Consider the following 13,155-nt stretch of genomic DNA (forward strand, 5'->3'; position numbering starts at 1 on the left):
CTAATGCAATCCCTTGATAAGATGGGGAAACAGAGAAGTGAAGTAGTTGGCTCAACATCCCACAGGTAGGAGAAGTGGGCCTGAAAGAGAATTTGGGGCTTGGCTCCATTCTGCTTTCTATCCCTTAGAATTTAGAGCAGAAGTACTCAAAGCAGTCCTCTGAACCACTTTTTAAAAAAGATTTTATTTATTTATTCATGAGAGACCCAGAGAGAGAGGCAGAGATAAAAGCAGAGGGAGAAGCAGGCTCCCTGTGGGGAGCCTGATGTGGGACTCGATTCCAGGACCCTGGGATCACGCCCTGAGCCAAAGGCAGATGCTCAACCACTGAGCCACCTAGGAGTCCTCCTCTGAACCACTTTGTATCAAGCTTAGCATTTGGATGTCTAGGCCTGCCTCAGACCTGCTCAGTCTGAGGGTTGGGCCAGGAGTTTAGCAAGCTCCCTCAGGGTTTTAGAGCACACTAAAGTTTAAGAGTCCTGGACCATCCTACGGGTGCCTGGGTGGCTCAGTCAGTTAAGTGCCCAACTCTTTATCTTAGCTGAGTTTTGATGTCAGGGCCATGAATTCAAGCCCCAGATTGGGCTCCATGTGGGTGTGGAACCTACTTTAAGAAAAAAGACAGAAAAAGAAAACATTAAAAACCACATCTATACAGTAAGGTAGTAAGATAACTGCAACCACTTCCAATTCCTTTGGCTTTCTTTTCTTGGCATTTCCCCCCACATTTCTAAATAACATTGTTTTATGATCTTTCCTTCCTTCTTTCATCCTTCTTCTCTCCTTTTTTTAGCTATAGATACTATCAACTAAGTTACTATCATGGGTGATTAGAATCATATGACTTGTTTGGTGGTCTCCAGGGGCCCATCTGGGCTCACCTCTGCCATCTTTCTGGTAGGGGAATGTTCTAGATACATAACTGACCTATGCCATTTCACATGCCACAATAAGTCCAACCTCCCCTCTCCTGAAGGGAGTGGCCCATGGTCTGTGCTCTATATTCCCTGCTGCCTTTAACTGCTGCTCTGAACCCTCAAGAAACCTAGGAATCCCTCATAAACCTTCTCTCCAGACACATGTGGGTAAGAGAGGAGATCCTTTTTTCCTCCTGGGTTGCAATGCCAACTAGCTGCCTTTCTGCCACCTGCTCTTCAACTTCAGTGTCAGCTTCAGCTTCATTCCTCTGTCTGCACTCTTTTCCCTCTATATCATTTCCTCAACTCATGAGGAGTTGATAGAACTGTCCATAATTTTTTCATGTGTTGTTCTTCCATTTGTGTTAAATTGTTTAAAAAAGATCATTCCTCTATAAAGGCACTTGGTTGTGTCATATCCTTTGCTTCCCCACTTGTCATTTGTCTGCAAGGTTGAGACCACTATAGTCCCCTTCAACTCTCCACCCTCATGTAGTGCTTTTGCATCTAGCAAATGACTAATGCATGTTCATTGAATGAATAACTTTGCCTTGTAAAATATCTGCCGATATTCTTTAAAATACAGTTTCCCTAAAGTTACAAAACACAGAGACAATAGTGGCTTAGTTAATAAGAAATGAGAATTATGGGGCACCTGGGTGGCTTAGTTGGGTACAATCGGTCATAATCCCTGGGTCCTGGGATGGAGCCCTGAACCCTGCATTGGGCTCTCTGCTCAGCAGGGAGGCTGCTCCTCCCTCTCCTTCTTCCTGCCACTCCTCCTGCTTGTGCTCTCTCTTCTCTCTCTCTCTGCCCCCCCCCCCACCAGGTCAAGTGAATGAATAAAATCTTAAAAAAAAAAAAAAGAAAAGAAAAGAAAAGAAAAAAGAAATGAGAACTTTAATCCCACAAGAAGGAGATTACTGGAAATAAATCAAGTGACCTTGGAGATGAGACTCTCAACTCTGGTTTTACATCCATAAACTATCAGGGAAGGTCCGACTTATCTTCTAACATATCACAAACATTTCACAATAGCTGCTTTCCAGTCATCATCTACTTAGAGAAGATGGGGGTAAAAGCCACGGACTATGGTGCCAACTGAAGATCATGAAAAAAATTAAGTATAACGTCACCAATGTGTACACTTGGTGCCTGGCCAGGAGGCAGGGAGGACATACTAAGAAAAGATCATTCCCATGAAAATTCCAGTTTACCAATTTTCTAGGAAAACATGGAACAGGGATTTCAGTCTACTATGGAGATCAATACTCTACCATTTGCTTGATTTTTCAATCCTTTGGGCACATGAATATATATATGCCATATGCAATTTAATGAATTAAAGTAAAAATAAAATGTGAATCCTATTGCTGCTCCCAGGCACTCAACACTACTCCCACTCGGCCCACCTGCAGGATAAACCACAACCCGATCTGCTGCTGATTGCAATAAAGCAGTTTAGCTGTGGCAGCACTTTTGGCCCAATACTGCCATCTAGCGGCACTGAATGGAGGCACTATGGTTTATGCTGGAACCACATATCAGAGAAAGATGGCCCTGGGGTCTTGGCACCAGCTAAGAGAGAAGGGAGCCACAGGCTCTGTATCAGACAACTTCCTGCCTGTGGGTAAAAAGAAGCCCTATTCTGTTCTACTATATCTGCAAAACTGAGTCACAGAGGCTGCACCTCTTCCATGAGGCCTTAGGTGTGATCCTGAGCCCCATCTCTCTGTGCTGAGCCAGGCCTGGCCTTGCTTCCCTTAGAGAACTCCTCAGCTGGACTGTGCATGTCTCTCTCCCTCTGCTCCCCAGAATGTAGGTTCCTAAAGGACAGAAATCTTGTTTCATGTCTAGAGCCTGGCCTAGTACCTGCTATTTTGTAGGTGCACAATATATATGGAATATAATTATATATCATACATCAGATGTATAATTATATATAAGTAATAAAATAAAAATGAATGAATGACAGAGTAAATATCTATCACCTTTGTAAGGTCAGCTCCAAGAGAATGAGACATCTACTCCTCTTTTTTTTAATGTTTTTTTTAAATTTTTATTTATGATAGTCACAGAGAGAGAGAGAGAGACAGAGAGACAGAGAGAAAAGCAGGCCCCATGCACAGGGAGCCTGACGTGGGATTCGATCCCAGGTCTCCAGGATCGCACCCTGGGCCAAAGGCAGGTGCTAAACTGCTGCGCCACCCAAGGATCCCCATATCTACTCCTCTTAAATCATTTTCTAAATGCAGTGGATGCTGTGATGCTCTGCCCATCTCCTCCTTTAGGAAGAAAGAGCCTCTTCCTCAGCTGCTGGGAACTGCAGAAAGAAGCTGTTCAGCCCACAGCCTTCTTTGAGGTTGGTATTAGCTAGAGATACAACTGTAGACACTGATTGTACTGTCACACCTCCTTCTGGGGCAGTCATATCCAATAACTCACCAACATGGGAGTGCAGAGGCCCACATTCACATTCAATTCCTGAAGATGCTGGTGGTGTTTCTAAGGTCTGCTCCCAGGGGTCTCTGCCTCTTTCAGCAGAAAGTTACTCAAGCCCTGAGTAACTTGTCCCATTTCTACACTTGGGGAAACATGCTGCTCTCTCCTCCTCTGATACAGCTTGAGGTACATGTGGTTGAGTGTCCCCACTCCTTTTCTTACTCCGTTCAGGCAAGCTCAGCTCAGTGGCATATATTTTTAAAAAGTAGCCTGTATTGTAAACTTTATCTACAGGAACAGGCAATGGGCCAGATTTTGCCCATGGGCCATAGTTTGCTGATCCCTGTTCTAGATGGTCAGCATCTGCTCCCATCTTTGGCTTAATCTACCACTAGCCTGCCCAACTCATATTCTCTTAACTTCCAGTGATCCGTGTCCTATGTCATCTCAGGTTGTTCTGTGTGACCCAGACCTGTGTCAACCTGAAGCTCACCTGTAGTTCCCTATTCATCTGAAGTAATCAATACTATGCTGATCTTACCCCATTTTGCCTCTCTCAAATTTGTTGAAAACCATATGTAACCACACTCAAGGTCACATTAGTCATTAAAGAGAATCAACTGTTTTTTCTTATCCATGGCAAGGTGGTGATGAGAACCTTGGTAGGAAGGAAAGGTATCAGGGTACAAAGAGGGACAGGCATCCCCATCACTGTGGTCAATGTTTCCTTCCTCCTTAAGCAAGTATTTTATTGAGCATGTATCGCATGACAGGGACTGTGCTAAACACTGGGGATAAATCAGGAGGATAGAACAGAACTATTCCCTGCTCTTCTAGGAGCTTCCAATATGGTGAGGAGAAACCAATGGCCCTCTACAGCGTCTGGTGGTGATAAGTTTATGCAGATTAATAAAGCAAGATAGGGGGGTAACGAACCATTGCTTTAGGCTGAGTGATTATGGAAGCCCTTTCTAATTTGGAGACCATGGAACAGAGACCTGGCTGCATCAAGCCAGAAGACCTCTTTAGAAAGAGCATTCTGGGCAGAGGGAAAAGCAAATGTAAAGCCCCTAGTTGCTATGTTTGTTTGTGTGGGGGAGCTGTTGAGTGCCATTGTAGCTGGAGCAGAGAGAGTAAAAGGGAGCATGCAGGAGAGGGGGCTAGAATTGCATACTCCTCTATTTCTCACTGCCCGTGAAAAGGAACCATTGCTCATTTTTTCCCCTAAATATGAACCCAGGATCATTGTCATGAACGATGCCATGCTCTGTATTAAAATTTAGGTAGCCCATGCCTGAGCTTCTGGGCTAGACGTTTTCAGGTGTCTGAACAAGGGCCATTTGCAAACACTGAATTGCAAGCATTATTTTGTGTCACTCTTCCTCACCACCTGCTAGAGGATATCCTTAAAGAGCTCCCTCTCTACCACCGCTCAAAACCTTCGACTATTTCTCCCCCTGCCACTTGCTACCTTTCTTCAAGACAGCTTGTTAGCGCATCACTCTTCTTGAGTTTCTTTATGACAATGGTCAAATGCAAAATATCTCTAAATATGTCAGCAGACCATTTGAATCAGACTCACCTGGGCCACTTGTTAAAAACAAAGATCCCTGGGCCCCTCCTACTGATCTGCTGGATTAGGAGCTTGGAGAGTGAGCCCAGGAATCTGCATTTTAAACAAACTTCCTACGTACTTGCTACTCAAGTAGCGAAGTGTAGTTCTCAGACCAGCAACATTGGTCTCACCTGGGAAGTTGCTAAAATGCAGAACCTCAGCCATATCCCAGATCTACTGAATTAGAGTCCACATTTTAAAAATCCTCAGGTGAAGATTTTGGGTGTTCAAGTTTGAGAAGCATAGGCCTAGTTAATATTTATATACCCTGGAGTGTAAGAACCCCTGATCTAATGCTATCAACAGGGGAAAGAAAGTATTCTTTGAACTTCAGTCTATGCAGATTTTCTAGTTCTCAATGCATTCACCTGCAAAAAAACGTGTTTTCATCCTGAAGCTTGACAATGTCCCTGCCGACCATTACTATCCAGGGACGGTTAGCTTGGTCACCAATTATGGAATTTCTTATCAGGCTCCAACCAACTTTGGCAGGTTGGCCTTTGCTAAATGCCTAACCAGTGACATGTGGTTGGCTGACAACTTAAGCAAGTCAATTTTGTTTTCTATGCATTTTATTCGTTCATTCAGTAAGCATGCATTCAATGCGGCCAGTAATCTTTTTGGTGCCTGGGCAAGAGAGTGGTGGACACAACACATAAGGTCTGTGTCCTCCGAGAGCTTCCATTAGGATAGAGAGGGGAGAAAACAACCAACAAGCTCAAGAATGTGATGCAGTAAGTGCCATGAAAACAATGGAACCCGGCCATAAGGCAGTGGCTGGAGAAAGGTGAGCTCTGAGGGTGTTCAAAGGCTGTTCTGAAGTAGTATCTACCCTCTTGCTCCTAGAAAAGAGAGGCAGCTGTTGCACCGCCCAAGCCCACCATTATTAAGAGCTTCTGTGGGTGGTGCTGGGCCTGGGGTCTGCAGGGGCAGCAGTGAATGGGGCAAGGGCCTGCTCCCAAGCAGCTGATGCTTCTGTGGGCAGGTGGACGAAAATTGAACAACAGCAACAACAAGCAAGAGAACTTCAATATCTGGTATGTGCTATAAAGAAAATAGGATAGTTTGACAGAGAGAAACAGGGGAAGGAGAGTGGTCAGGGAGGGTTCTCTGAGGAGAGGACATGAGTGCAGATACCTCAGTTGTGAGAAAAAGCCAGTCATGGAAGAGGCTGGGAAGAGCATTTTGTCAGAGGGAATGGTAATGCCTAAAGATATGAAAATGACTGACTTGTTCTTAAAGGGGTGAAAGCTGAGTGCTTGAGTACTGAGTGCTGCTTATTACAGTGGGTGAAGGTTGGAATAGTTCAAGGTGAGAGTAAAGAATTCTCTCGGGCCACATGGGCTCAGAACTAAATTCTAACAGTGACAAGAACTATTGAGGACTTAATGACTGGTGTGCTGGGACCAGTCCTGTGCTAAGAGAAGGGATGGTGGGTTGGGAGGGTTGAGGGGGCTATTGAGAGGAAGTAGAGATGGTGGCACATGGCCAAGGAGGTAGATTCTGTGGCTACAACCTTGTTGGTGGATTGCATCTAGGGGATAAGGAGAAAGGAAAAAACAAGTATTCCTACTTGGGAGTTTCAGCAACTGAATCAATAGAGGGGCCATTCACTGAGTGAAGGAAGAGTAGGTGGTGGATAAAGGGTTCTGTGTACAGCATATTGTATTGAAGATGGAACAGCCATCTTTCCATACTCTAGTTTTGCAATGATTCTTTTTCTCATTTGCCTGCCCACTCCCCTCTTTTTGGGCTTCAGTTTGTGATAGAAGACACATAACAGTTAGGATTCCTATTTGGCTTCTAGCAGGAGAAACCCTGAGAAACCAAGGTTTAAACAAGTGAGTCCAGGGCTGGGTCAGCTGCTCAAAGATGCCACCAAAGATTCAGGGACCTTCTATCTCTCGGTCCCTCTCTCCTTTGTTTGTGGCTGTCCTCTATGTTGCAAAGTGGTTCCAGAGCCTCTAGGCGCTGGGGGAAAATTCTCCATGGATATTTCATAGTTTTGCCTGGTCCAGGATTTCTGCACAAAGGGTGTATTTGGCTAGCAAAGGCCTGGGAATCTGGAGATAGTGTCTCCCTAAAGGTAGAGACCTCCAGAGAGATTGAGAGAGTTAAATCCCTCTCCTTCTACATCCTAGAGACATTTCTTATATTCCAAGATAATAAACCTGTTGATGTCTTCCCTCTTTCCTGGAGCCTTGATCAATGAGTCATCTCAAGGGTCAGATGTGCCAATGGCCTAAGAAACTCCTAATTTCAGGGTTCTTTTCCTGTGATATCAACCTCGCTGTATGTGCAGATGACATCTGGTTCTCACCATGTCCTTCTCTGGCAGCTGGGGTGTGGGGAACTTGTGCTAAGGCGCTGCTCTGGTGGCTTTTGCCAGGAGTGATCAACTGTTTGTCTGATCCAGAAAACCTCATGTCACCTAAAAGTAAATATGCATAGTGTGGTAGGCTAGCATTAGCTTCCAAGTAGGGTAACATCTCAGGTCCTTTGTGGTTTCTGACTTAACACCAGGCTACAAATCTGAGTCTCAGGTGTACTCGCTGGTTGAGTCTATTCCTTATAAAAGCTGTCCTGGAACCCTTCCCAGAATTTTTAGCTCATATCTCATTGGCCAGAACTTGGTCTCTTGGCCACTTCTAAATGCAGAAAAGTTTGAGGACACGTGAGTTTTCTAGCTGCCCATCTTGCCACATTAGGGGAGTAGGTGAGAGCAGATGTTGGTCAAGCACCTCACAGTGGTCTGTCCTGGGATGTTGGTAAGCCTGCTCTTACACTGCTATCTTTCCCAGGTTTTCATAATTTCTCATTAGTGAAAAAAATCTTTTCCAAGTTCCAAGCAACTTACAGTTGTGGCAAGATGAGAAGAAATTGGATGTGGGATTGGGAGACCTAGGGTGAACCCCAGCTGCACTGCTTTCTAATGGTATGCCCTTCAGAAGGCTACAAACTCGCTGAATCTCAGCTCCTGAAAATTGTCATGACGTGGCAACTGGGAGGATAAATGGATTGATCTATGTGGAAACTCTTAGGAAATGTGAGTCCTGGCTGAGAGAGTGGAAGAGCAAAGGGCAGGTCCAGCATGGAGCCAGGTCTCCTCCCAGAACAAAGTAAGAGGCTGCTCCCGTGACATGATGTATCCAAGTCCACATAAAGCTGGCACAAGAGCTCACATCCTGACAACCAACAACACCTATGACTGCCAAATCGTACAAGCCATTTACAATTATTACCACTCTGAGGAAACAGGCAGAGCACACAGGTCAGTCTGGACAATGGTCTCAAGATAATGCAACACGAGTCTAGGCTTTTACTTAATTCTGCTTCAGTGGAGATGATCGGGCAGGCATGACTTCCTATTTGCATGAACAAAAGTACCTTTGAACTTGGCACAGATGCTTTCATGCACACGACAAGTGAAATACTTAGCACAGGCCCCGGGGAAGGAAAAAGACATGACTGAGCAACCAGCACCCAGTCCTTACAACAAACATCTATTATAAATGCCCATTCTGCTCAGATGGTCAGAGAGCAGCACCTGAAGTGATGTCAGCTACAGAACTATTGGGCCTCTTCCCCAGTGTATTTTGCAGGTTTCTCAGAAGGTATGGAGTAAAACCAGATGTCAGAATGTTAAAGGGCAACTTTGACTGGCATTAGTTATGCATCATTGACTTCTCTTCCAAATAAATTCAGCAACGGAAGAATTTATTTAGAACAGTAGCAAAGATGAGCAGCCCCGGTGGCTCAGCGGTTTAGCGCCGCCTTCAGCCCAGCGCGGGATTCTGGAAACCTGGGATGGAAACCTGGGATCCAGTCTAACGTCAGGCTCCCTGCATGGAGCCTGCTTCTCCCTCTGTCTGTGTCTCTGCCTCTCTCTGTCTGTGTGTCTCTCATGAATAAATAAATAAATAATCTGGGGGATCCCTGGGTGGCGCAGCGGTTTGGCGCCTGCCTTTGGCCCAGGGCGCGATCCTGGAGACCCGGGATCGAGTCCCACGTCGGGCTCCCGGTGCATGGAGCCTGCTTCTCCCTCTGCCTGTGTCTCTGCCTGTCTCTCTCTATCTGTGACTATCATAAATAAATAATAAAAAAAAAATTTAAAAAAAAAATAAATAAAAATAAATAAATAATCTTAAAAAAAAAAAAAAACAGTAGCAAAGAATGCATAATGAATACACAGAAAAAACTTCCAGCATTGAAAAAGGCTTGGTTGGCCTTTCCTGAGTTTTTATGAATGATTTCTAAGGTTGCTTACTGATGAATTAGACCTGAACTAAAACCACTCTCCACTTGTTTTGTACTCCTGGCAGGAGCAGCATGCCCTTCTCAGGGATGAGTCGGTCCCTTCCAGCCTTCAGTGCAAAAGCACTGGGCAGCTGTTTTGTATAATGTGTCCTGACTCCCAGCCAATCGGGGGGGAGGGGGAGTTTGCAATTTTTTTTTTACTATGACATAGTTCACAAAGCATTAACTCACCCCCTAAAGTGTATAATTCTGTATTTTTAATATATTACAAATTTGTGCAACCATCACCACTGTCCAATTCCAGAACACTTAAATTATCCCCCAAAGAAACTGTGTCCTCATTAGCAGTCATTCCTTTTTTCCCCTCTCACTCAGCTCCTGCAACCACTAATCTTCTTTCTGTCTCTAGGGGTTTGCCCATTCTGGACATTTCATATAAAGAGAACCATACAAGATGTGAACTCTTATGTCTGGCTTCTTTCACTAGCAGAATGTTTCCAAGTTTTATCCATGCCATAGGATGATGATCCATGCTACAGTATTTATTTTATGGACAAATACTGTTCCACTGTATGGATATACCACATTTTGTTTGTCCATTCATCAGCTGATGAACATTTGGGTCATTTCCATTTTGAGTCAATTATGAATAATGATGCTATGAACATTTGTGTTCAAGATTTTGTAGGAAGGTATGTTCTCTATTCTCTTGGGCATGCCCCTAGGAATAGAATACTGGGTCATCTGGTACCTCTTTAACATTTTGAGGAAGTGGCAAATTGTTTTCCAAAGTGGCTATTCCATTTTACTTTCCCACCAGCAATGGGTCTCAGAGCATGTACGAGGGTTCCAATTATTCCACATCTTCACCAACACAATCTTTCTGATGCAAGCCATCCTAGTAGGCATGAAGTGGTATCTCATACTGGTTTTGACGTGTATTTCCTAATGACTAATGATGTTGAGTATCTTTTTATGTGCTTGCTAGCCATTTGCATCTCTTCTTTGGAGAGATGTCTATTTAAGTCCTCTGCCTATTTTAAAATTACATTGCCTTTTATTATTGAGTCGTAGGAGCTTCTTATATATTCTAGATACTTGACTCTTACCAGATTTATGATTTGCAAATGTGCTCTCCTATTTTTTTTAAGATTTTATTAATTTATTTTAGAGATAGAGTGCACGCATGCATGCACAAGCAGGGGGAGGGGTAAAGGGAGTGGAAGAGGGAAAGAGTCTCAAGCAGACTCCACACGGAGCCCATGTGGGGCGCGATCCCACAACCATGAGCTCAGGACCTGAGCCAAAACTAAGAGTTAGACGCTTAACCAACTGAACCACCCAGGTGCCCCTATGTTCTCCTATTCTGTAAATTGTCTTCTCACTTAATAGTTTCCTCTGATGCACAAAAGCTTTAATTTTTTTATGAAGCTAAATTTGTCTATTTTTTCTTTTGTTGCACTTGATTTTGGTGCCACATCCAAGAAATCATTACCTAATCCAAGGTCATGAAAATTTCCATTGTTTTCTTCTAAGAGTTTCATAGTTTTAGTTCTTACATTTACATCTTTGGTCCATTTTGAGGTAAATTTTGCATAGGGTATGAGGTAGGGGTCCAAATTTACTCATTTGGGGGATCCCTGGATGGCTCAGTGGTTAAGCATCTGCCTTTGGCCCAGGGTGTAGTCCTGGAGTCCCGGGATAGAGTCCCACATTGGGCTCCCTGCATGGAGCCTGCTTCTCTCTCTGCCTATGTCTCTGCCTCTCTGTGTGTGTGTGTCTCTCATGAATAAATAAATAAAATCTTAAAAAAAAACAAATTTACTCATTTGTATGTAGATGTCTAGTTATCCTATCATCATTCTCCTCATTGAAGAGACTTGGTACCCTTATTAAAAATCAATTGACTGGAGTACCTGGGTGGCTCAGTTGATTAAACATCTGGCTTTGGCTCAAGCTATGATCCTGGGGTCCTAGGATGATGGAGTCCCTCATCAGGCTCTCTGTTCAGCTAGGAGCCTGTTTCTCCCTTTCCCTCTGCCTGCAGCTACCCCTGCTTGTGCCTCTCTTTCTCCCTGTCAAATAAATAAATAAAATATTAAAAAAAAATCAGTTGGCTTTATTTCTGGACTATCAATTCTATTCCATGGATTTGTATGTCTAGTCTGATGCCAGCACCACACTGACCTGACTACTACAGCTTTGTACTAGGTTTTAAACTCAGGAAGCGTTAAGTCTCTCACCTTTGTAATTTCTTTTTAAGATTGTTTTCATTATTCTCAGTCCCTTGCATTTCCATATAAATTTTAGGATCTACTTGTCTATTTATGGGGGGGGGAAGGGTAATTGGAATGATACTAGTCAGTTTTTTCTTGATAATTTGAGGGGCACCTGGGTGGCTCAGTGGTTGAGCATCTGCCTTTGGCCTAGGGTGTGATCCCAGGGTCCCAGGATTGAGTCCCACATCAGGCTCCCTACAGCAAGCCTGCTTCTCTCTCTGCCTGTGTCTCTGCCTCTCTGTGTCTCACATGAAAAAATAAAATCTTAAAAAAAAAAAAAAAGCCTCTCTTAGAGGGTTTGTAGGGACACAGGGAAGGACTAGCCCGGCAAGAGCCCCAGGGCTCTGCTTTGACAGCTAAGCACTCTAATGTGTAAGTGAAGTCAATAAATAAAAGCAATTTTTGATCTTAAAAAACACTAAATGGTCCAGTGTAAAAGTCTCAGAGAACTCCACATTTCTACTATTCCTGCTTGGCACTTCTGTCCTCCTCATAGGTCATGCATAAGTTTTTATTTTCTATAGCTGCATTGTTCTGAATGTCCTGGGCAGGGATTCCTAACAAATTAAAGACGCTTTTTGTTTCTCTCCTTTAAGGGCAGTGTGTGTGTGTGTGTGTGTGTGTGTGTGTGTGTGTCAGATGATTTATACAAAGCTTCTGATTTTCCCTTCTGCTTACAGAATAATGAAGCAGTCCTGTAGGCTCCTGTAAGTCTGACAAGAGACCTAATAGAATTCTGTGGAAGATACTTTTGTACTTGTGGAGTTTTTGAGACTCCTTCCTGCTGTTTATGGCATTGTAACATATAAGGCTGCATTTTAGGGCATTTTTGCCAGGTTTCTCAGTTTCTCTGGCCTTTGAGTGGTAAAGTATACCTGATACAAGGGATAGATACCCTTTGGGGGGGTCCTGCCTGGCTTGTATCCCTCTCTGAGAATGGCTCCCTGGCCTCTGTGTGAACTCTACAGCAATAGTCCATGAAAAACGATGACCAGTCAAACTCTTTCTGGAATCTGGGACCCATCCAGACTTGAGTCAGTCAATGGCAGGTACACGGACTTGTATGGATACGTCAAATGAGTATGTGTGGGCCAAAGTCTGGAGAGAGATAACTTGAATAAGCAGAGACCACAGGTTTAGGAGAATGTCATAAAGAGGAGGAAGAAAGGGGGAGGGCAGTCATCCATGTCCTCTGTCCCCATGAGTCCCAGTTGGGCCTGCATCAGTGACCAGGCCCAGCACAGAGGCATCGACTGAACCTGATTTGACATCAGTCCAGCTTCTCAAACTTTGCCTCCTAAGTGAATTGGGACCCAGGAGGATGAACATGAATCCAGGGGCATTTGCCATATCTGGAGGACATTTTGTAGAGTATCTTACTTCTTTAAATAAATACATAAATAAATAAATAAAATCGGGGAGGATTTTACTCTGGAATAGATCTATACTTAATAAAAAGTGTTTTCTTCCAAGGACTTGTTGAGCTAAGACAGGGCTATGCAACGCTGTGGATTCCGAATCTCTGATGTACTACTACTGGCCCTAGTCTGAGGAACAGGGAATTTGTCCAGATGTCTGATCTTGCAGGTCAGAAGCATGAAACCCAAAGAAGAAAAGCGCTTTTTTTCTCCATCTTATGTCTTCC

Source organism: Vulpes vulpes, chromosome 8, assembly GCF_048418805.1.
Source record: "Vulpes vulpes isolate BD-2025 chromosome 8, VulVul3, whole genome shotgun sequence".
Taxonomy (NCBI): Eukaryota; Metazoa; Chordata; class Mammalia; order Carnivora; family Canidae; genus Vulpes; species Vulpes vulpes.